Source organism: Caretta caretta, chromosome 6, assembly GCF_965140235.1.
Source record: "Caretta caretta isolate rCarCar2 chromosome 6, rCarCar1.hap1, whole genome shotgun sequence".
In the NCBI taxonomy this organism is placed as follows: Eukaryota; Metazoa; Chordata; order Testudines; family Cheloniidae; genus Caretta; species Caretta caretta.
Window position 1 is genome coordinate 29,310,703 of NC_134211.1, and position 21,249 is coordinate 29,331,951.

Here is a 21,249-nt window from a genome sequence, read left to right on the forward strand (position 1 = left end):
CCTGGTTCCACCCCTGCAAACTCACAGAGCTTTGCCAGCAGGCATTAGGCATGGAAGGCAATGCCAGCTAATTTAGGTGAATTAAGATAGCATTGACTCTACTCCTTCCTTTCTGTTGGTTTAGGGCATTGGTTCTCATGCACTTGCACAATGGCCTTGTGTTTGGACTTCCAACACCTCAGACAAATGTTTAAATGTCCCCAAAACCCAGTCTCATGATTTTATTAAAAAAAAATTCAGTGAAAACATTTCTATTGGTAATGGCATTTTGGGGAAGGGTGTTGTAAACTTTTCAAAATCTAAATAGAGTGCCTAATTACTTGTCATTGTCCCCTGCCAGTCTCCTCCCCTTTTTTGTTTGCAAATGACACAGAGCACAAAGTTGCCTTAAGTGCTATATCTCTAGGACATGTAATAGCCTGGGACAGCAGAAAGCTGCTAAAGCCTAAAACAATTTTGTTAAACAATGCAAGACGTCTACTAATTAGTAATTAGATGAATTTATATGACCTATATCAACTATTAGTTTTGATATTGACTGCTAAGTAACATTATGCAGCCTTTGACAAAGTCGGTTATACTCAGATCTTCAAATATTTGCATTAATAGAGGATGTAAACCATAATGAGCGGCTAAAATGTGGATGACTTTTTCGTGCTATTTTGATGATATAGCAGTATCGTAGGATGACATATTGTAGGGAGTGAGGGTAAATGTCTGTTGCCAAGGTCTAAACAGCATCAGTATGGAAGTAATTCAGCAGTCAGTTTCACTAAAAGTTTGAGATCTGTGCTGTACAGAGGTAGGCATAGAAACTGTGTTAATTGCTAGCTTGTTTTCCATGTGGTTCTGTTTTAATGGAGCACATTTGTTGCAGATGATTGGAAAGTGGGTTGGACAGTGTCTAAACTGGCTATGACTAATTCAAACAGTGATTATATTATAATGGTTAACAGTCCTCTTTGTAAACTCCTTTCATTCACAGTTCCCTTGCCACTGAAATGTGGTTCAAGATAACTGAAAACTATTCTTCGTTATTTAAACTTGGCCTCAGAGAAGAGTAAGAGCATGGGTTGTGGAGTCATCTTTTTCCTGATTCAAATTCAAAACCACACCCCAAACTGGTTTCTTTAGACAGTATTCTAGGACTATCTCCATCATTATTATGGTTTGCTGAGCATATTTAGCTGAGGTAATGGACTCTAAGAATGACCACTTGAAGGAACTGAAGTGACCTTAACAAATGCTAAAAACTGGCTTTGTTCATACTACAGCACTTTCACCTCTTCATTGGAGTGGAACTGAACACAGTCATTTCGGACTGTCTGGAATATTAATAACCATCTCTTGTTGGCAGATTTTCTGTATCTTCTAACTCAATAAAATTGGACATGCTTAATGCTTAATTTATGTTACAACGAAATTGCAGATAAATTACCCAGCAATGCTATACAATCTGTCCATTTAATGTGCAGAACAATAACCTTTTTCTTTATACTTATGAGACTTGTATATCAATACATAGTGTGTTTGTCCTAATTCTTTTGGAGTTCAGACATGTCGTCTTGTCTAACAATGATGTAGTGATTTCTTATAAGTATTTTATTTGGGACTTTTCAGATAAAACATGTGCGATGGACATCACATTTACTGAGGACTACAGTGAATGTCATAGTCTAACTCTTGCGGATAGTTCTTAGCACAGAGGAAAAAAAGACACGGTTGAGTGGTGTTGTTTTTTTTTTTAAACTATTTTTACTGTTTTTCTCACATTGTCACTAAAATACTCTTTGTTATCTGAATGGGACATCTGCTGACTAGCCTAGCATTCTTTACCTGATTGTGTGAAAAGTCTTTGTTAAATCTGTTAGGCCTTGGAGGCCCAGTAACCTGCTAAGTGCTATAGAGCCTGAAAGACATCATGTCCTTGGACTAACTTGTCTCTTTTGCTTATGGTTGTCTTGATAGATAAAATTTGTGTAGGTACATGTTACTGGGGTAAGTATAATAGTAATACAATAATTGATACATTAATGAGTAGTTGCATTTTCTTGCTTTGTCTTATATGAAAATCAACATGAGATAAAGTACATTTTGTAGTAGAAACAGAAGACTACAGAAGACTAAATTTAAAAATTAATGTAAAGCTTTTTTGTGACTATATTAACAACCTACTGGATCTAGAATTACTGCTGTTTTGATTGATATGGAAGGAAAATCTACTTCTTTGGTGACATCCTAAAACTGACAAGCATAGAATAATACAAAACCATTTTGGCAATTACCAAGAGAATGTTGAAATGTTGCAGGTTTGAGGCAATATTAACAAACTTAAAAGCCACATTTTTTTAAAAAGTTTGCTCTGCACTGAATGAAGTATACAGCTGTAGTATACAGCTGAAGTAGCATGAAGTATATGAAGTATACAGCTGTAGTAGCTTTTTGGACTGTTGTATTGCCCCTACCAACAAAAAGGTCTGTTAAAAAGCACATTTAAATTTAATTGGCATTTTGAAGTTTTGATGACTGCTTGCTCTCCTCCACAGAAATAAAACTCCTTTTAAAAAAGGTCAGTGTCAGCACTGAGATTTTTATGAGAATAGAAAAAATACAAATTTTAACTAATTTTTAAGCTCTCTTGTGGAAATTGTATTCAGCTCCTGTTGTCTCAGGTTGACAGGCTGCACTTGGTTTTATAGCACTCACCGAAAGAAAATGTGTATTCCAGACTATAATTGGAAAAAAAAAATTACAACTTCTTTTTAAAAATCTCTTTTTGTAATTGTTACATCACAATTTTAGGCAACTTTGGACCTTTATTTCTATTTTTTGTTGTTGTTGTTGCTTTTGTTTCTAGTATGCTCTAGTTTTTCACTGAGGGAAGCACACAATAATGTTAGAAATGCAGAATTTCAACAGCTGAGCTGTATAGCAGAACTGTCAAGAATCTATTAAACAGTTTGCAAAATATTAATACAATAAATAATTCGATAAGTCGTGGTCTAAAAAAGATGCATATTTTCCCCGTGAGCAATGTTTAGCCTTTTAAAGTTTTGATAAATTTTCCCTAATCCTGTTTCTTACAGTTTTTTCTGTAATTTGTCTTATCATCCAGGTTGCTGTGTCATATACTATATTACAGAGAAAAAAGAAAAGGAGGACTTGTGGCACCTTAGAGACTAACAAGTCTCTAAGGTGCCACAAGTCCTCCTTTTCTTTTTGCCAATACAGACTAACACGGCTGTTACTCTGAAACCTATATTACAAAGGTGGCACTAAAACTGAAAGTGAATGGAAACTCAAGTCTCTTCCCATGTACACTGTCCGTTGTTTTTTAAATCAGCACCACTTGTTTTGGCTTCAGAGTAGCTGTATGTTCTAATTCACAGCTGGAGGTATGGTACTGCAGTGGTGGTCAACAGTGAATGGGGGAGGAGAGTATAATGAATTTAAAAAAACTCAGGATTAAAGGCAGGCGCTTCAGTCTTTTCTCTGTCAAAGCACTTGTCTAAATTGTGCACACAGATGAAAGAATTTTAAAGGGAAAACCGTTCAGATTTTAAATATCAAAAAGATATATTTGGTTTTGATATTGCCTTGAATGGAAATAGACCGTTTTCCTTTATCTTTTCAGTTATATTGCCTAAAATTGTGCCTTTTTGGTCATGATTCTTTTCAAAGGAGTAGCAGAGCTAAGCCTTTTAATTTAATTGTAATAAAATGCTGCCCTAAAGAAGAATAAAAAAATATTTTTATACTAGTTCATATAGAAAAACATATAACTGTAATAGTATTTTAACTATAATTTGTATAGATCTCACACACTTAAACGCTATGCAAATCTTTTGATACTCCAGGGCAAACAACTAGGAGACTATAATATGCAGTGTAGAAAACATATGCCATAAATTTGATGATAATGCTTGTGAGTTCATCATAATTTATATAAAGAATCTACAAGAAAAAAAATAGAGAAAGAGCACATAGTAGTATTAATAATAGCAAGGTGCAAAGAGAAATAAAAAGGTTACCTTGCCCTTATGTACATGACTGTGTTAATGCTATTATCATGCTGTATTCTGCTCATATGCTGTGATTTATTATGGAAAGTGCAAATATTATGACACTAGAATTCCTTTCAGTTGTGCTCTAATTTTGGTAGTCCTGTTATTTTCCCCATATATTTTAGCTGATGAAAGAAGAACAGGACCCTTTTAGTGGGCAGTCAGAGACTTAACTGCCCAGATTGTATATGTTGTTCAGCTGTACTGATTGCAACTGTGTAGAGAAACATGGGTGGGAGGCTGTTTTAAAAGAAAATGAAGAAAGCGTTTGTTTAGCTGCATGGCAACACAAATATTTCAATAAGTGAGGGCTGACAGTGCATTTCATTACAGCAAGGGGTGCCAGCTTGTACAAAATTGTATATTTATTTTTCAATGTTAGTTGAAGATGCCTAAATTTAACTGTTTAATCTCTGGCATCTATTTATTAATCTAAAACTAATACGAAGCAGGTCCACGGAAGGGAGCATGAACCACCAGACTCTGCTATATGAGGATGTTTGGAAGAGGTTGCTGGTAGCTTGCAGGGACTCCTTCTTGAGCTCATTCACTATGCTCCTCTTTTCTTATGCTCCTCTCATGCATTGGAATGTGGAAAAGATATCTCATGCATAGTCTCCCCATGCCTGAGATATCTGTTCCACATACCAGAGACATCCACCTCCATCCTGAACACACTTGTCCAAAAGTCTATAACTGCTTCCTCATGTGTTCCCCCTTATGTGAGAAAGACTTCCATCCAAGGCTGTCCCTCTGGGATACACCCAGACTTCATAATCTGTATATCCTGGGAGAAGCCTCCTCATTTGACCACTGCCTGCCTTCCTCCCACAGGTTCTGGCAGCTGTTGGTGCTGGAACTAGACATAAGGGAAGGGGGCTGCTGCACCCCCTGGCTTGAAGTAGTAATAACAACCCAAATACATGGTTTCTACCTTCATCACCCCCACTATAAAAATTGTTACAGCACCACTGAAGGAAGGATCGCTCTGACCAAAGTCTCAATCCTTTATCCCTGGGAAGAGGCAACGCAAAAAGAGGACCGATGTGACTTGAACATTTCTCCTCTGCTGCCTGAAAAGGAGAGACTTGAGGTGGCCTCTTTCTAGGGTGAAAGTCTGTTTCATTCAGCCTTATCTTCAGCCTAGGGTTGCCACTTTTCTAATTGCAGGTAATGGAATCCCCAAGGCGCTGCCCCTACTCCACCTCTTCCCTCCAAGGCACTACCCCTTCTCTGCCTCTTTTCCCCCAGACCCCACACTCATTGCTTGTTCCTCTTCCCCCGCCCCCATCACTCACTGGATTGTCTTAAGGAGCCTGCCTGCAGACAGGAAGTGGCCCCAGCTGAGCAGGCGCTGGCATGGTTAATGACCTTGCGCTTCCCCGTGCCCCGTGGTAACTGGCCTTTTTGTTTGGGTGCCATTTAGGGTTGCCAGGTCCCGTTTTCAACTGGACCCTACTTCTGTCTCCCATAGAAAGAGAGGCCAAGAATGAAAGACCTCATAGGCACAGCTCACATTTCCCTGCTGTAGGAGATGGACTTTAAAGAAAAGATTGAAAAAACAAAAATCCTAAAAAAGGGTATCTGTGTGTATGTAAATGTATGGTGTATAAAAACAAACATCTTCTGTATTTTCCACAGTATGCATCCGATGAAGTGAGCTGTAGCTCACGAAAGCTTATGCTCAAATAAATTGGTTAGTCTCTAAGGTGCCGCGAGTACTCCTTTTCTTTTTGCGAATACAGACTAACACGGCTGTTACTCTGAAACCTAAATGTATGATGTAAATCATGGTGCACAGCATGGCATAGTAATGCATGTTTTAGCAGCAGCTGTTTGGGGTGATCACATTCCTCACAGATGTTGAGGACACAAATGCGTTATGCAGGACATCCCATATGAGTCCCGGTAATGCTTTTACAACCACACTGTATTATCATGTATTCTGTATATGCCACATACTGAGTGAAAAATTAGAACTATTTTAGCAATGTTCTTAAATTGTGTGTGGGACATACTATTTTGCATATACATAGACACCTTTTCTAGTAAAGCCAGTTGGCTTAATTACTATAAATCTATCTCTACAGGCCTCAGAAGGAGCCATGAAAACATCTAAATATGACCTAAAATAACATTTTTTATACCAAAAAGTCACAGATTTGAAGGCCGATATTTCAGGTCCTTCCAGGGTGACAAATCAATCATGTGTCCCTCTGGGAAGCTGGGAATATCCTCTTTCCAGTAAGATATAGCATCCCTTTCCACCCTTTGTAGGGCTTTGTAGGGATTAAAGTGTGTAAAAAAAACCTGCCACTGCCCCAGGATTAAATTTAGCCTGTTGTGAGCCTGGGGAAGTTCAGCATGTGGACGTGTGGTCTATGGAGCTTTAAGAACAGGGGTGAAAGTGTGTGGTTAGGGCACCTTTATATGATCATAAACCTTCTGTATGGCAAGGGTCCAAAAAAAGCCTTGGCAGTTCGGAAGCTATTTGCAGCTGGAGCTTGGTTTCAGACGGAACCTAGGAATGAAGTGGACAGGATGTAGCTTGTAAACAAGAATGCACTCAGCGTACTAACTTGATTAATTTGACAATTAAAATCATTGTAGTAGAATTTAATAGTGTGACTGGCTGATTGGGTATAGGGGATGTATAATTGGGAGAGAAGGTGAAACATTTCTCTTGAAGATTCATTTTTAAAATGGTTGCTGTTCGAAGCTGCTTAGGGCCATGGGATAATAATACCTACCTCTTCCACAGAGCTTTTCTTCAATAGATCTCAACATCCTGTATAAAGAAGGTCACTATCATTATCACCATTTTACAAATGAGGAAACTGAAGCTTAGAGTGGTGAAGTGACCTTCCCCCCAGGTCACCCAGTAGTAGACAGTGGGATAGAACCTGAGTCTTAGTCTAGTGCGCTAGCTACTAAGCCACAGTGCCTGGGAAAATTGTATAAATGGAAGGAGAATGAGGTGGTCAACCGTGCCTGGTAAATTAATTTATCACGTGGCTCTGCAATTTCATATGGATATCATCTCCATGTGTGGGTATAGATAAATACGTCAAAATGTAGTTGCCTTCAGTTTGGAAGTTTTTAGGTTTCAGGTTGGAATGGAACCAAAATGTAAATGCAAAACTCTACCTGGGCCAATTTCACATGGTTTCCACCAACAATGATAGATCCCACACCAGCCTTCAAAACTTTTGGCCCAGTTTCACTCTTCCCTTTGCTAGTGAAACTGAACTGAATTTTAGCTTGTAAGTAAAGTTGAAATCAAGTAAACTTTGCCTAACTGTAGGAATCAATGTGAAATTTTCACACAGTTTGTAAATGTAGGTGCACAAACACATGGTAGCAAAATACCAGTATCCACTGGAATGAAGCGATTATTGGGTAAATATCTATATCTAAGAATATAACCATAGTTTTGGTATTGCAAATAATAGAGTCATTCATCAACTTAATTTCTGTCCCCCATAATGAAGGTGGCATGATTAATTCAGTGATAAATTGCAAAAGTCAACATTATATTAGAAAATTGTCTCCTGCAAAGCAGGGCAGCAGTTTTCATAAAAGTCAGTGATGACCCATAGAAAAACTGAGTCAAATGCTTCTATGATTTTTCATCTAACATATATCTATTGTTATCTTAATTATTGAAAAAGAAAATTTGACAGTTCTGAACATTTGAAGAGTACCATTGCTAAGGGAATTTTAGGAACTTAAGTCAAAAGTGCTTTTATACATTTATATGAGAAACAGTTACAAAACCAAATAAGTAATTTATAAGGGATTTGAGGGCTAAGTATTTAGTACAGTATGTTACAAACCAGATGTGAATGAACTTTTGAAACAAGACAGAGTAACTGGCATTGCAAAAGGAGTGGTTACATGGTAGTAAGAATATCTATTGGTAACTATGCTAATCTAGACAGGTTTCAGAGGGGTAGCTGTGTTAGTCTGTATCAGCAAAAAGAACGAGGAGTACTTATGGCACCTTAGAGACTAACAAATTTATTTGGGCATATAAAGGTGCCACAGGTACTCCTCGTTCTTTATGCTAATCTAGCAAGTGGCATTTAAGAAAGTACACGAGTGACCTGATTTCTTGGGATGAGAAAGGGCTACCCAAAATCAGTCTTTTGAAAATCCAAAGGGTAGCTCTGGGGCAACTCTTGCTTCCTCTCATTGTGACAGATGTGAAAGGCCATGCATCAAATGGTACCAGTGTGGTTTGGCTGTGCTGTGCTGGGTGAAACAGGATGCATGGAGCAGGGATGCAGGATGCACAAGGCTGTTCAGAAAGAATGGGAATGAGGTATGGCAAAGCAGTAGAATCGGCTAATGAAGCTTTGTGGCTATATTAGTGTCCGTATAATAGCACCACTCCTGATTTATAGTTTGGGAAGATGGAGAGCCAGATCTAGTTGTTAAATCTGAAATAAAGAGGCTCATACGATAGTGACTGTGTAGTAGTAATTAATGCGGTTACATAATTTGTGTTGTAGCAAATAAAATGGATATTCTTGTCCATTCTGGAACTATCAGGTTAATGGCCATTTCTGTTGAAAAGAGTTGAACTGCTGGGGTTCAAGCAACTGTGTTTTTGTTGTTTGTTTGTTTGGGGGGGGGGGGAATGTACTTACCAGTGCTCACCCAGCTGAGGGTATCTGCTTACAGACAGGAAGGATGGGTTTGTGGTGATTTAAGTTCAGTTTCTGTTCTGTGGTGTTCAGTCATCACTCAGTGCTTAAGATACTTGCAAGAGCGCTGCTTTATTCTGTGGCCTGTTTCTATTGGCTGTGCATAACAACAAGAGCTTCCCAGCGGCCTATCCAGACTCTCTCTGGAAAGCTCAGACATGAAAGGCACAGTCCCCAATACCTCACAAGCTTCCTGTATGATACTGGGCAAATGATTTAATCCCTTTGTGCCTCAATGCCCCATCTGTGAAATAAGGACTGATGATAATACTTCCCTACCTTATAGGGACATGAGGATAAATTCAGTAATGATTGTGAAGTATACAGATATTGCAGTGATAGGTGTGGGGGCACTGCTTCCCATTCTGAACCTGACAGACACTGACACAAATCTTATGGTTGGGACCCGGTGACTGGGGAGAGGCATCCTGAAAAATCTGTGGACACTGTTTTTGCATAATAGCATATTTTAAAAGGAGCCTATTTCTCCCCTTCTCTGATTAAATTTTCATGGAAGAAATTCCATTGACAACATGATTTGGCCCTGAATGTACATTGGTTTCAATTAGTATCCATGGAAGAACAGTTTTATAGATCCTAAAACTGCAACTATATGTTGAGAGCTTTTTTCTGTGTTTTCTTCTGAGCTATCAGAATGGTATCTTTGAAGGGAAAACCTCTTACCCTCCTTGTTCCTTGATGTCTCTTTGTGATCTTTTATGACTTTTTTCCAGCATTGTATACCTGTTTTTATACTCCAATTTAATTGATTGGTCCAACATGCAATATTTAGGGCTAGATTGTGACTGGACCTTCTGTGGGTGGGCAAGGACTGTGTGTTCAAAGGAAGGGTCGGAAGAAGGTGAAGCTGTGGCCCCCATTTTCCCTTTGTATTCAGCCTCCAGTGCTCCCTAGGCCAGTGTGACTCTGCACCATATTTACTCAGAGCTGCACCCTAATGGCACAATTGAGCTGTTAATGTACCAAATCCCATTCAATGCCTTGTCCTGCACCACACCAGCATGATTCCTGATTCTACACAACTGCTTAGCTAGTGTTTCCAATATGCCATGCTAGTAACTGCTGCTGTGCCAGCCTGAACAGCCAGATTGCTATGCTGAAGTCTTAAATTGCTGCTTCTCTGCTATGTACGCTAATATAAATACTAATATAATATACAGATATTCAGTAGAAGCCACAGGACACGAAGTACTGTAGCCACGCAGGAACTGATTGTTCTAATGGTGTGTGGATTAAGATTTTACCTGGATAGCCTTCTATCCAGTAGATGTTAAATGATGCAGATAATTTATTATCTAAGCAGCTCTGATCTTAAAGCACATACTACCACTGTGTGTAGGAGGCTGATGCAAATTTTACCTCATTCACCAAAAAGGCAATGACACATACTTCAACATTAAGCAACAAATATACCTTCTGGAGACCAATTTATCCCAATGTATATTCATTGTGCTTATAAATACATATATAATATAATTGCAAACATTACAGTGTCTTTAAAATGTGCTATATTCGGGCTCAATCCTTCACACTCTGTGTGCAGAATTCCAAATGGAGGCAAGGGGAGGGTTTGAAGGCTCAGGCCAAATACCACTTTTCTCAAGTTCTGTTTTTCACTAGGTATAGAGTGTCCGCTAGTGTACTACTTTTGTTACTCAAGTTGTTAGCTTATTTTCTCTTTCTGTTTCTCAGAGGTGGAGTTTTTGTTTGTTTGTTTGGGTTTTTTTTGTTTGCTGAGGTAGAATAATAGTGAAGAATCCACCAAGGTATATTTTAAAATGTGTTTCTGTGAAAATATGTTCTGATCCGTTAAGATACGATTCTTTTGCCCTGGCAGGAAAACAGCCATGCTAGCAGATGACAGTAGTACCCCCAGTTTTAGATCGATACTGCCAAGTTTTCAGTCTGTTCTCAACTACATATTATTCTGTTTCATATCAGATTTCACAAGTAAATCTTTGTCTACCAGACTTTATTTGCCATTTGGAAAACAAAACAAGGACTGATAATTGTTTGACTGTAAAAACTGACAATACCTGTGAAGAGAAACGTATTTTCTGTTAATGTAGGCATTTCAGTGACTTACATGTAGCTATGTAAATATTTCTTCAGGGCCAGACTGTGACACTCCTACCCATAGTGGGACTACTGAGACTATTGACTGAGTAAGGTACTATTCCAAATGAGCAGGGGAGGACAGAATTTTACCCTTACTTACTAAAATATAGAAATCCAAACCCTTGACTCACATGGCTTGGGGTTTTAGATATAGCCAGTTTATGGTTTGGAACATAATAGAAGGTTTTTGGGTTCATTTGAACTTCAAAATTCCTGTGTTACACAACACTGACAGGTGCAGTACCTCTTAGGGTATATCTACACTGCATTTTTAAAACCTACAGCTGCAAGTCTCAGAGCCCAGGTCACAAAATCATAGAATATCAGGGTTGGAAGTGACCTCAGGAGGTCATCTAGTCCAACCCCCTGCTCAAAGCAGGAACAATCCCCAATTTTTGCCCCAGATCCCTAAATGGCCCCCTCAAGGATTGAACTCCCAAGCCTGGGTTTAGTAGGCCAATGCTCAAACCACTGAGCTATCCCTCCCCCAAAGGTCTACAGACTCAGGCTCACGGGGCTTGCTCTATGGCCCAAAAACCAATTGTATAGACATTCAGGCTGGGCTGGGCCTTGGGCTCTGAAGCCTGGAGGGAGGTGGGGTATTCAGAGCCTGAATGTAAACATGAAAGGGGGCCAATTTATGAATTAATATAGTTTGTTAGATTTTAGCTTTAAAATCTGTCACCCTGGCAAATTCATAAATTGACCCCCAGCCTGAGCCAAAATGTCTGCACAGCTGTTTTTAGCATCATAGCACGAGCCTGAGACAGTAGACCCAGGCTCCGAGACATGCTTCTAGATATACCGCTACTATCACCTAATCTGGCTTGCTTGCCAGGCTGATGGATTGTTGGGGATGGAATGGAATCCACCTGCACTTGGCAGCATGGTGATGCAGAACTGCATGGAGGATGGGAAACTCATGCAAATGAGCTGACATCCATCCCTGTGCTGCCACAATCAGATCCTCAGTTTCTCTTTCCACTCACTGTCACTTTCAGGGAATGTTGTAATGCCTATGCAGCTCTGTTTGAAGGAGAGGTTGGCCCAGGATCCCTGTATTATGTTGGGGATGGGGAATCACTGGTACTCTATTTCCTCTTCCTCTTGATGGTTGTGGAATGTTTTTTGGCCCAGTGGGCTCCATCTAGGTTGCCTGTCTGACAGCTCCACTTCAATGTTCTCAGTAAGGGACACTGTTTGGGGCCATGCAGAAGTCACCATGGCTGTAGTTCTCTTGGAGAGGACCCTTCTTGCCACTACCTGTGAGATGTCAGAGATTTACCACTTTCCCTTATATCATTATGATTGATATATTAGTGGAGGGAGAGCAGAAGCATGTAAGCAGTGAGGTGTGCAAGAACATAAACAGCTGAAAGGCATTTTCCAGGCTGTGACACAATGTGACCAAGAGATCTACATCAACTTCCTGGATGATGAAGCAGAGGACAGCCAAAAATAAACAATCTGCATCCCCTGGGTGGCAGCTATAAACAAACTTCTAACATCTCTATCACAAAACCAGATGGCTCTCACTGCCTATTGATGGACACAGTCCTGGACAGATGGAAAACACATTATGAAAGTTATTAGCTTATTGTGCTGAACCATGCACCTGCTGAAGACTGTCCAGAGCTCTGTGACTTGGCAAACCGCACAGCTGCAAGACCAGGGACAAATACTGATTCTTCATAACTTGAAGTACGAAAGGCTATCTAAAAGATGCAGAATGGACATGCTGCTGGATGTGATATTATTCCACCCGAGCTGCTAAAAAAAATGTCTTGGAGCCAGTGAGCATCAGATAGCATGTTCTTAAAAGTATGGGCATCAGGCAAAGTACCAGCAGAATGGAAAGACAACATCATAGTGTCCCTGTATGAGAGCAAAGGATCTTACACTAAGTGTGACCTATACAGGTCAGTCTCATTGTTATAACTCCCTGGAAAGGTCTTCACTCCTTAGCAGACCTCATTGTCCACAGCAATCAGGTTTCATTGTTGGGCAGAGGACTATGGATGCTGTCTTTACCCTGAGCATTTCACAATCACCATTACTATCCTGGTAAGGAGTATATTTCTACTGTTATACTCTTATTATTCAAGCATTGAGTTTCTAGATATAGAGATTCTGTTTGATTCATTTAAGATTTTTACTATATTTGATTCTATGCCCTTCTTTCACATATAATGCCACTCCTCCACGAGCACAACCTACTCTGTCATTCCTATACATTATGTAACCTACAAGATCTCTATCAAGCATTCTTAAAACTACAGTACCCACCTGCTGAAGTGAAAAAACAGATTGACAGAGCCAGAAATCACCTACTACAGGACAGGCCCACAAAGAAAATAACAGAACGCCACTAGCCGTCACCTTCAGCCCCCAGCTAAAACCTCTCCAGCGCATCATCAAAGATTTACAACCTATCCTGAAAAATGATCCCTCACTCTCACAGATCTTGGGAGACAGACCAGTCCTCACTTACAGACAGCCCCCCAACCTGAAGCAAATACTCTCCAGCAACCACTCACCACACAACAAAAACACTAACCCAGGAACGTATCCTTGCAACAAAGCCCGATGCCAGCTCTGTCCACATATTTATTCAAGTGACACCATCATAGGACCTAATCACATTAGCCACTCCATCAGGGGCTCATTCACCTGCACATCTACCAATCTGATATATGCCATCATGTGCCAGCAATGCCCCTCTGCCATGTACATTGGCCAGACTGGACAGTCTCTATGCAAAAGAATAAATGGACACAAATCTGACATCAGGAATCATAACATTCAAAAACTGGTAGGAGATCACTACAACCTCTCTGACCACTGAGTAAAAGATTTAAGGGTGGCAATTTTGCAACAGAAAAGCTTCAAAAACAGACTGCAATGAGACATTGCTTAGCTTGAATTAATATGCAAACTAGATACCATTAACTTGGGTTTGAATAGAGACTGGGAGAGGCTGGGTCATTACACATATTGAATCTATTTCCCTAAGTTAAGTATCCTCACACCTTCTTGTCAACTGTCTAAATGGGCCATCTTGATTATTACAACAAAAGTTTTTTTCTCATGCTGATAATAGCTCATCTTAACTAATTAGCCTCTCACAGTTTGTATGGCAACTTCCAACTTCTCTGTATGTGTGTGTATATATATCTTCTTACTATATATTCCATTATATGCATCCGATGAAGTGGGCTGTAGCCCATAAAAGCTTATGCTCTAATCAATTTGTTAGTCTCTAAGGTGCCACAAGTACTCCTGTTCTTTTTATTGATTATCATAGTTCCACCAAGTTTCTGTAATGCCTGTTATATCAATATCCTTATTTAATGCAAGGCATTCAAGTTCATCCATCTTAGCATTTAGACTTCTGTATTTGTATACAAGCACTTATAAAATTTGTCAATATTTAGTTGTTTGCCTGCATGTGATGTAATTGAATGGGACTCTGTTTTGTTTGACTGTTTCTCTTCAGTTCCTTATCTATATTTTATCAGCTTCTATCCTCTTTTTACTAGGATATAAAGTATCCTCTTTAATAAATCCTCCCCCAGGGGATGTGTCTGTCCAAACTGTGTGCTTCTCCGCACCTGTTGTTTTTTTCCCTAGCCCATTGTTTAAAAAATCCTCTATGACCTTTTTAATTTCACTTACCAGCAATCTGGTTTTGTTTTGGTTTAGGTGGAGCCCATGCTTCCTGTATAGGCTCCTCCTTTCCCAAAAGGTTCTTCAGTTCGTAGTAAACCTAAATCCCTCCTTTAAATGCCATCGTCTCATCTATGCATTGAGACCCTGCAGTTCTGCCTGTCTTCCTGGCCCTGCATGTAGAAATAGAAGCATTTCAAAGAATGCTGCCATGGAGATCCAGGACTTTAATCTTTTTCTTAGCAGCCTAAATTTGGCTTCCAGGACCTCTCTCATACCTTTGCCTCTGTCATTGGCATACATGTACCATGACCATCAGCAGTGTACATATATCTGTCTAGATGTCTTGAAAGGTCCACAGTCTTTGGCACGCAGCAGGCAATTCACCATGCAGTTCTCCCAGTGATAAACCCAACTATCAATATTTCTAATAATCAAATCTCCCATTACCATTACCTGTCTCTTCCTAATAACTGGGGTTCCCTCTCCTGAGGGGTATCCTCTGTGCGAGAGGATACCATTACATCTTCTGGAAGGAGAGTCCCAACTATGGGATCATTTCCATCTGCTCCAGCTTGATGTTCTCCTTCCTGGAGACTTTCATCCTCCTCAACAGCATAGAGGCTGTCAGACTGGGGGTGGGAGTGCTCTACTTGTCCCAGAAAGTCTTGTCTATGTATATTTCTGTCTCAGCCATGCTGGTCTAAAGAGCCTGCACTCGGTCTCTGCAGGCCATGAGCTGCTTGCACAGAATGCACACACACACCACTTGCCTACAAGGCAAGTAATTGTACAAGCTGCATTCAGTGCAATAAACTGGATAGTCCCCACTCTGCTGCTGGACTTCTGCCTGCATTATTTTTACTCTTGCAGGGCCTTGGGTTTTGTTTGTTTGTTCTTTTGTTTTTGGGTTTTGTTTTTTGGTTTTTTTGCATGGGTCTTATTGGCCTAAGTTTATAAAATGTTTATTAGGTGTATCTCGCTCTCATACTCCCTCTTCTAACTCCTTTGCAAAACTAACTGTTTTCTGCTCCTGGTTACTAGCTCTTCTGGTCAGTTTCAAGCTGGCTTTTTTTTAACCCTTGTTTTCCTTGAGTCAGCCCTGCCCCCTCATCAAGGGATCCTAAAGGGATTAAGGATCAAAGAATGGTAGGCTAGAGCTTCGTTAAGAAGCTCTCAACCGTGCCTAGTAGGTGGCTAGTCTCAGCACACAGTCCCCACAAATAGACCACACTACAAACTTCATTAAGCAGACACACTACACGCATGCAAGCACAACAAACAAACTGACAGAAAACTCACTCCAAGGGTAACTTCCTTCACCTGGAGAATTCCCTCATAAAACTCCCAATTGCTGTCCCTGCTTGTCAGTTCAAGAGAAGTTGGCTCTGGAATTTCTTCCTTGATCGAGACTGAGAATTTCCTATTCCTTGCTTTTCCCTGTGCCTGACCCCAGTTTCACTTGGCTTCTGGTGACTTTCCTTGCTTTGCCCTCCTCTTCTAATGTCTTGGTGGATATAAACTTCTCTCCAGTTTTCATATGGAACACTGTTGTGTTGTCTGTGGAACTCAGATCTCTGGCTGGATGCACATTGTTTCTTTAAGCACATGTGGTGCAGAACAGACCTGAGGTTGGATAATTCATAAGAGCTGAGTATTAATATTATTATTATTATTATTATTACTTGAAAGGATCCTTATTATTTTGCGCAACAGTATTGTCACCTGGCAGCAGGTCATTAGCATTTTAGGCTTCATTTCTTCACAACAATGCACAACATGCTAATTAGAGGGTTCTGAAACTAAGCAACCTGTTTTAAAATCAGACATTTTAATTTGCAGATTTAATGGCTGTGTTATAATAACTGGCGTTGGGGAGAAAAAAAAATCTCGTTCCAGTCGCAAGGCCCAGTGTAACAGAGGCTGACAAAATTAAAAACCTCATAATGTGACCTTTGCCTGGGATAAAAGGCTGTTTCATAACAATTTCCTTTTGTTCTTTGTTTAAGCCATTACTCCAAGAGGAGCCTCCGATTAATCTAAGTAAATGCATCATTACAGTCCTAATCCATGTCCTTCTGTCAGTGTCTGTTTTAATTAAATAAGAAACACTAGGAGAAAGAGGGCTGGTTGATCGGGGTAAGATTAAAAAAGGCTTTACTATTTTGTCCATTTGCATAGCTCCAGATGCCATAATATTGTAGGTTAAAGCAGGAAAACTTGTTGTATAGTTTAACACTGTGCTCCCTATTACAGTATTAAAATAACCAGATTCACCAATGAAATCATTCCAATCATCCAATTAATTATATACAGAACATTCACAGGCAAATGGTATGACAGCTTTGGTTGAGTAATCTGACACATTATGTTGTTTTGGGTGGTATACATAATTGGGTACAAACTGTTTGTATCCTGAGTGCAATTGTTTTTTATATTAAATAAAGTATTGAGTAAAAACTAGTTATGAATTTATGATGCCAGTTTGTTGTTGTTGTTTTTTTACTTTCTATTAAAGGCCTCTAAAATGTTTTTTTTTAAAGAAATTTGGAACATAATTCTTTTAAAGCAGTGAAGAGTCCATTTAATATATGTTGTAAGATTAATACATCTAGCTAGTCAATATTGCTAAAGCAATACATATGTAAGAAACTCTTCCTCAAGGTAGTGTTTCAAGATCCCTGTGGTGAGGGCTTCCTCCCACATCCAGGCCATTATTTGATGTAATGAAAAGAGAAAGTGTGCAACACTGAGATTGTTAATTAAGTTAGCCTAACAAGATGAAGATAAATGAAGCATGGATTGAATGAAGCAAGAGGTCTTATTTACAATTTAATACTTCTTTATATTATGCATTTTTCAATTTACAAAAGAAAAGCCCCTGACTCTAGAGAAAATATGCTCTGTGATTCTACATGCAAGACACCTTTACAGCATGTAAACCTGTCTGGCTACTGTTAAAAATGTAGTGTGAGTTAACCTTTAACTTCTAACTTTTTCTTTCTTTCTTTTTTTAACATTGGCGACAAAATGTTGATTATAATAGAGTAAGTGAAGATCTGAATCTGCTGCCACTGAAGTTAATGTCAAAAATACCTGTGGGATCACTTTGGGGGCTAACTTCTGTTTCTTCTTGTTTGTATTAACTTTAGAGTCTCAGTTTGCACTGTTGCATTATCTTATTTCTGATCCATATCTTATTCTGATTTCATTTCCACCGGCATAAATCTAGACTAACTCATGGGCTTATTGCCATTTTATATTGATGGAACTGAGAACAATATATTTTGACAAATGTTTTGCTGGATTAAAACTAGAGTTTCTGGTTTTATTGTTTTCTCCTCTGAAACTCACTGTTTATTTTATACAAATTATGACCTTTTCAAACTGCATACTTGAGTTTTATCAGTTAAAAAACAGAATTAAAACCAAAGAATGCCTAAGATTTTTAAAAAACTTTTCCTCCCAGTTACAATTTTCAATTCAAAGAATGCTCTCTCTTTAAACACAGGAAAAACTGTAAATTGCCAATTGCATTATTCAGTTGCCTACAACTCTAGATGTATTATTTGACTTCCCAGTCACAAAGTTTGGGACATCACTCAACAGAGGAGTTGAAACAAATTCAAAATAGCTGAAGTTGGTTATTTGTGATAGTTATTTAAAAAAACCAAAACACTTGAGCTACACATGATTTCCATGTATCTTTATTGGTTTAAATATAAACCATAAACCCTAATTGATATTTTGTTTAATAAAATATTTTCTCATTTACAGATTAGTTGGATCTGTCCAGTATTTGACCTTTTGTCATTCTTACTGTCTCCTAAGGAAATGCCTTCCTTCCTCTTACAGCAGCTAGACAAGACTTTATTATCTAGTGTTACTGTAGGCAGCGGTAGCAGGCCTTTACAAATAGTATTATTATGGTCCCTGTGTTTTTATCTCAGGGGTCACGAACAAATCCATGCAACTGCTTCTAAAGATTTCAATAAATAGGACTTTTTATCCAGACAATTGCCTTTTATATTACTTTTAAACAAAACTACTAGTCCATCAAGAGTTTCAAAAGGAAAACAATTCTACAGAGTGCTGGTATGGCAGCACAGACCAATCATTATGGCACCCATTCTCCAGTCCTTTATTTTTCAAGTCCACAACAATAGGTTGTTGATTCAATGGACAAGACCAGAACAATTAAGTTCTCTGTTTAGCAGCAGTGCAGCATTTTAATGCCCTCCTCTAATAATGGTCTCATTATTGTTATTCTAAGACTGGGCCTCAGGAGGAGGAATATTTGCTGGAGGTACGTCATTATTTTGCAAATTTCGATTAGCTCATCATGTTGTCTGTACTGTGAAAATCGTAGCTAATTAGGGCAGCCAGTTAGACTACCAGCTTTTGAGCTTATGAGTTAAAAGGTAGCACACTTGATAGGCCAATGATGTGAAAAAGGTGGTAAAAAGGAGGATTAGAGCTGTTGCCCTAGTAACTCTAACTTCCATCTGTGCTGGAACAATGGCCTTGTGTTTCTCCCCCACCTTGGTGTAAAAATTGGTTTTGTTCTGAAAGGACAGGGCACATTTTATGACAATCTGGAATTCAGCCTAACTGAGTGTAGTTTTAGTTGTTAGGAGAGACCGCTGGGGAATAGGAAAGATGAAAGGTCATGGCGAGCTTCAAGGACATGAAAGTTTGTTGTCTCATGTAACAATAGTAGATTGTTTTGTCCTATTATTTCTAGCCAACCACTAAATCAGGTGATGGAACAAATACCTCTAGTTGAGTCAGGTGAAACAGGAGAGAGAGATAATGTACCTCTTCTAGAACAAAAGATATTGATAATTTGTCTTTATTAAACAAAGTTATATTTATTTGTGTTCATCCTCTGAAAAAGCTTGTTTACTGACCTACTATTCCAGCGTGTTTTGTATTGCACTGCCTCTGTAGGCCATCACTTCTCTGGGAAGCACTCCAATGTGTTAGAAAATGTTGTTTAAGCTTTCTTCCCAAGAAGAGGAATTCCCAGCAGTACCAGTGATGTGATACTTAACAATAAATTTAGTTGTAGCTTTCTCACATTATTGGTGTTCTTAAAAGGTTTTCCTTCAAACACACACTGAATAAAATTAACTATAAATATGAAAGAAATTTGCTTCAACACTTTACAACATTTTATCATAAATTCTACAGCACATATCATAGAACTTTTATTGCAAACAGTATTAGGTACCGCTGCAGAGAGACCTACAATCCTGCACAAAAATAAATTTGCTACAGGGATCCTAATAAGGGACTGCTTTTGTGCAGAGGGAGCTAAAGTCTCTTTTGTGCTATGCCATAACTTTAGGAGGTTCTGCCCCTTTGTCTGTGGGGAAAACAAAAGTACTTCAGTGCTATTTAATAAAACAGCTACAGCACATTTTTACAGGGAAAGCATTTCTGCTAGTGAAAAGGGCTGTAATCTCTTGGATTTTGCCCAGTGCTTCCTAAAACCAAAGACAGTTGCTTTTTAGAAAGAAAAGGGAAGTAGGAGCACTGCTTTTCATGTTCTTATTTCTCTGCTTGTGTAACATGATGCTTCTGTCATCTGATAAATTATTTTCTTTCTGCCACCCCCTCCTGCCCCCCCCCCCGACCCTGACCAAAGCATATGCTAATGGCCATCTCACTTCCCTAAAACAAAGATTAGTGATTTCAAGATGGGATTTTAAGGTTTTCACCCACCTTTTCATATTGGGCCCCTTAACACCTTTAACACAACCGCAGCTGAGTAATTTTCACTTGCTTCATAATAGAGCTGTGAGATCGATAACAGATTTTGTAATTAGCTATTTATTATCTTTGAAAAACAAACTTCCCTGTAATTACTAGGTTTTTCATCTTAAGCTGTTCTGACCTTATTTAAACTCCCCTTTTTAGCTATTCTGAGCCTTTCTTATCTCCTCTCTGCTCCCAACCACTCTTGCTCTTGCTTTCTGACAACACAGATGGACGGCCTTGCACAAACTGATAATTGTGATAATTTCTCAGCTAACTATTCAGTAATAAAAAATGTTATTTTCCAAACATAGCAGGCATGTGTCACACTCACATAGACACTGAAGATGAGAGGCCAAGTGGTAAGTTCATGGGAACATGATGTAGTATGAGCCATTGGACTTGTCAGCATTCGATTTGTTGATAGTGTGGTTTATCCAAATGCAGTTGTCTTTTCAGCCTATTAATTTTAAGGGATTAGAGTCCTTTAAAAATCCAAACTTTTATAAAGGATGTTTAGTCTGAAAGCATTTTGAATGTTGTATGTATTTAGTTTATTAAATACCTGCCCTCAAATTTCCAAATCAGCTTCTTATTTTTTATTTTATAGTAGTTTCACGTATGTACCATCATTTTATTTTGTTGTTTTCTCATTAAAATGGACTGGAAAGCATATAGGAGACTGTTTAGTGGAAAATGGGAGCAATGCAAAGGGTTAACCAGCAGAGAATTACAAATGAACTATCTGGAAAGTTGATTATTAATCCAGCAAGAGAGAAAATATCCTTCCAGTTAGCAAGAATTAGTGCTTGAAGAGCTGATAATATTGTTCAGCCTGTCGGTGTGGTATGGCAGAGTCAGGTAAGCAAGACATCTTCTCAAAGAGATTAAGGCTTTTCCTTTTTGTTTTT

At 38.9% G+C, this 21,249-nt stretch overlaps 1 protein-coding gene across 20 annotated transcripts in view; it reads left to right on the plus strand.

Moving 5' to 3' along the window:
* SOX6 (SRY-box transcription factor 6) overlaps nt 1-21,249 on the plus strand; it is a 451,605-nt gene that overhangs the window by 115,686 nt on the left and 314,670 nt on the right. Inside the window, exon 1 of one of the 20 annotated variants that reach the window (XM_048853506.2) lies at nt 20,653-20,700. The exons of 17 other annotated variants lie outside the window; for them this stretch is intronic. The gene's annotated coding sequence lies outside the window, so the exon portion shown is untranslated. Of the gene's footprint in view, nt 1-20,652; nt 20,701-21,101; nt 21,200-21,249 lie in introns of those variants that run through there. 2 more of the 20 variants (XM_048853491.2, XM_048853507.2) reach the window with 2 other exon arrangements.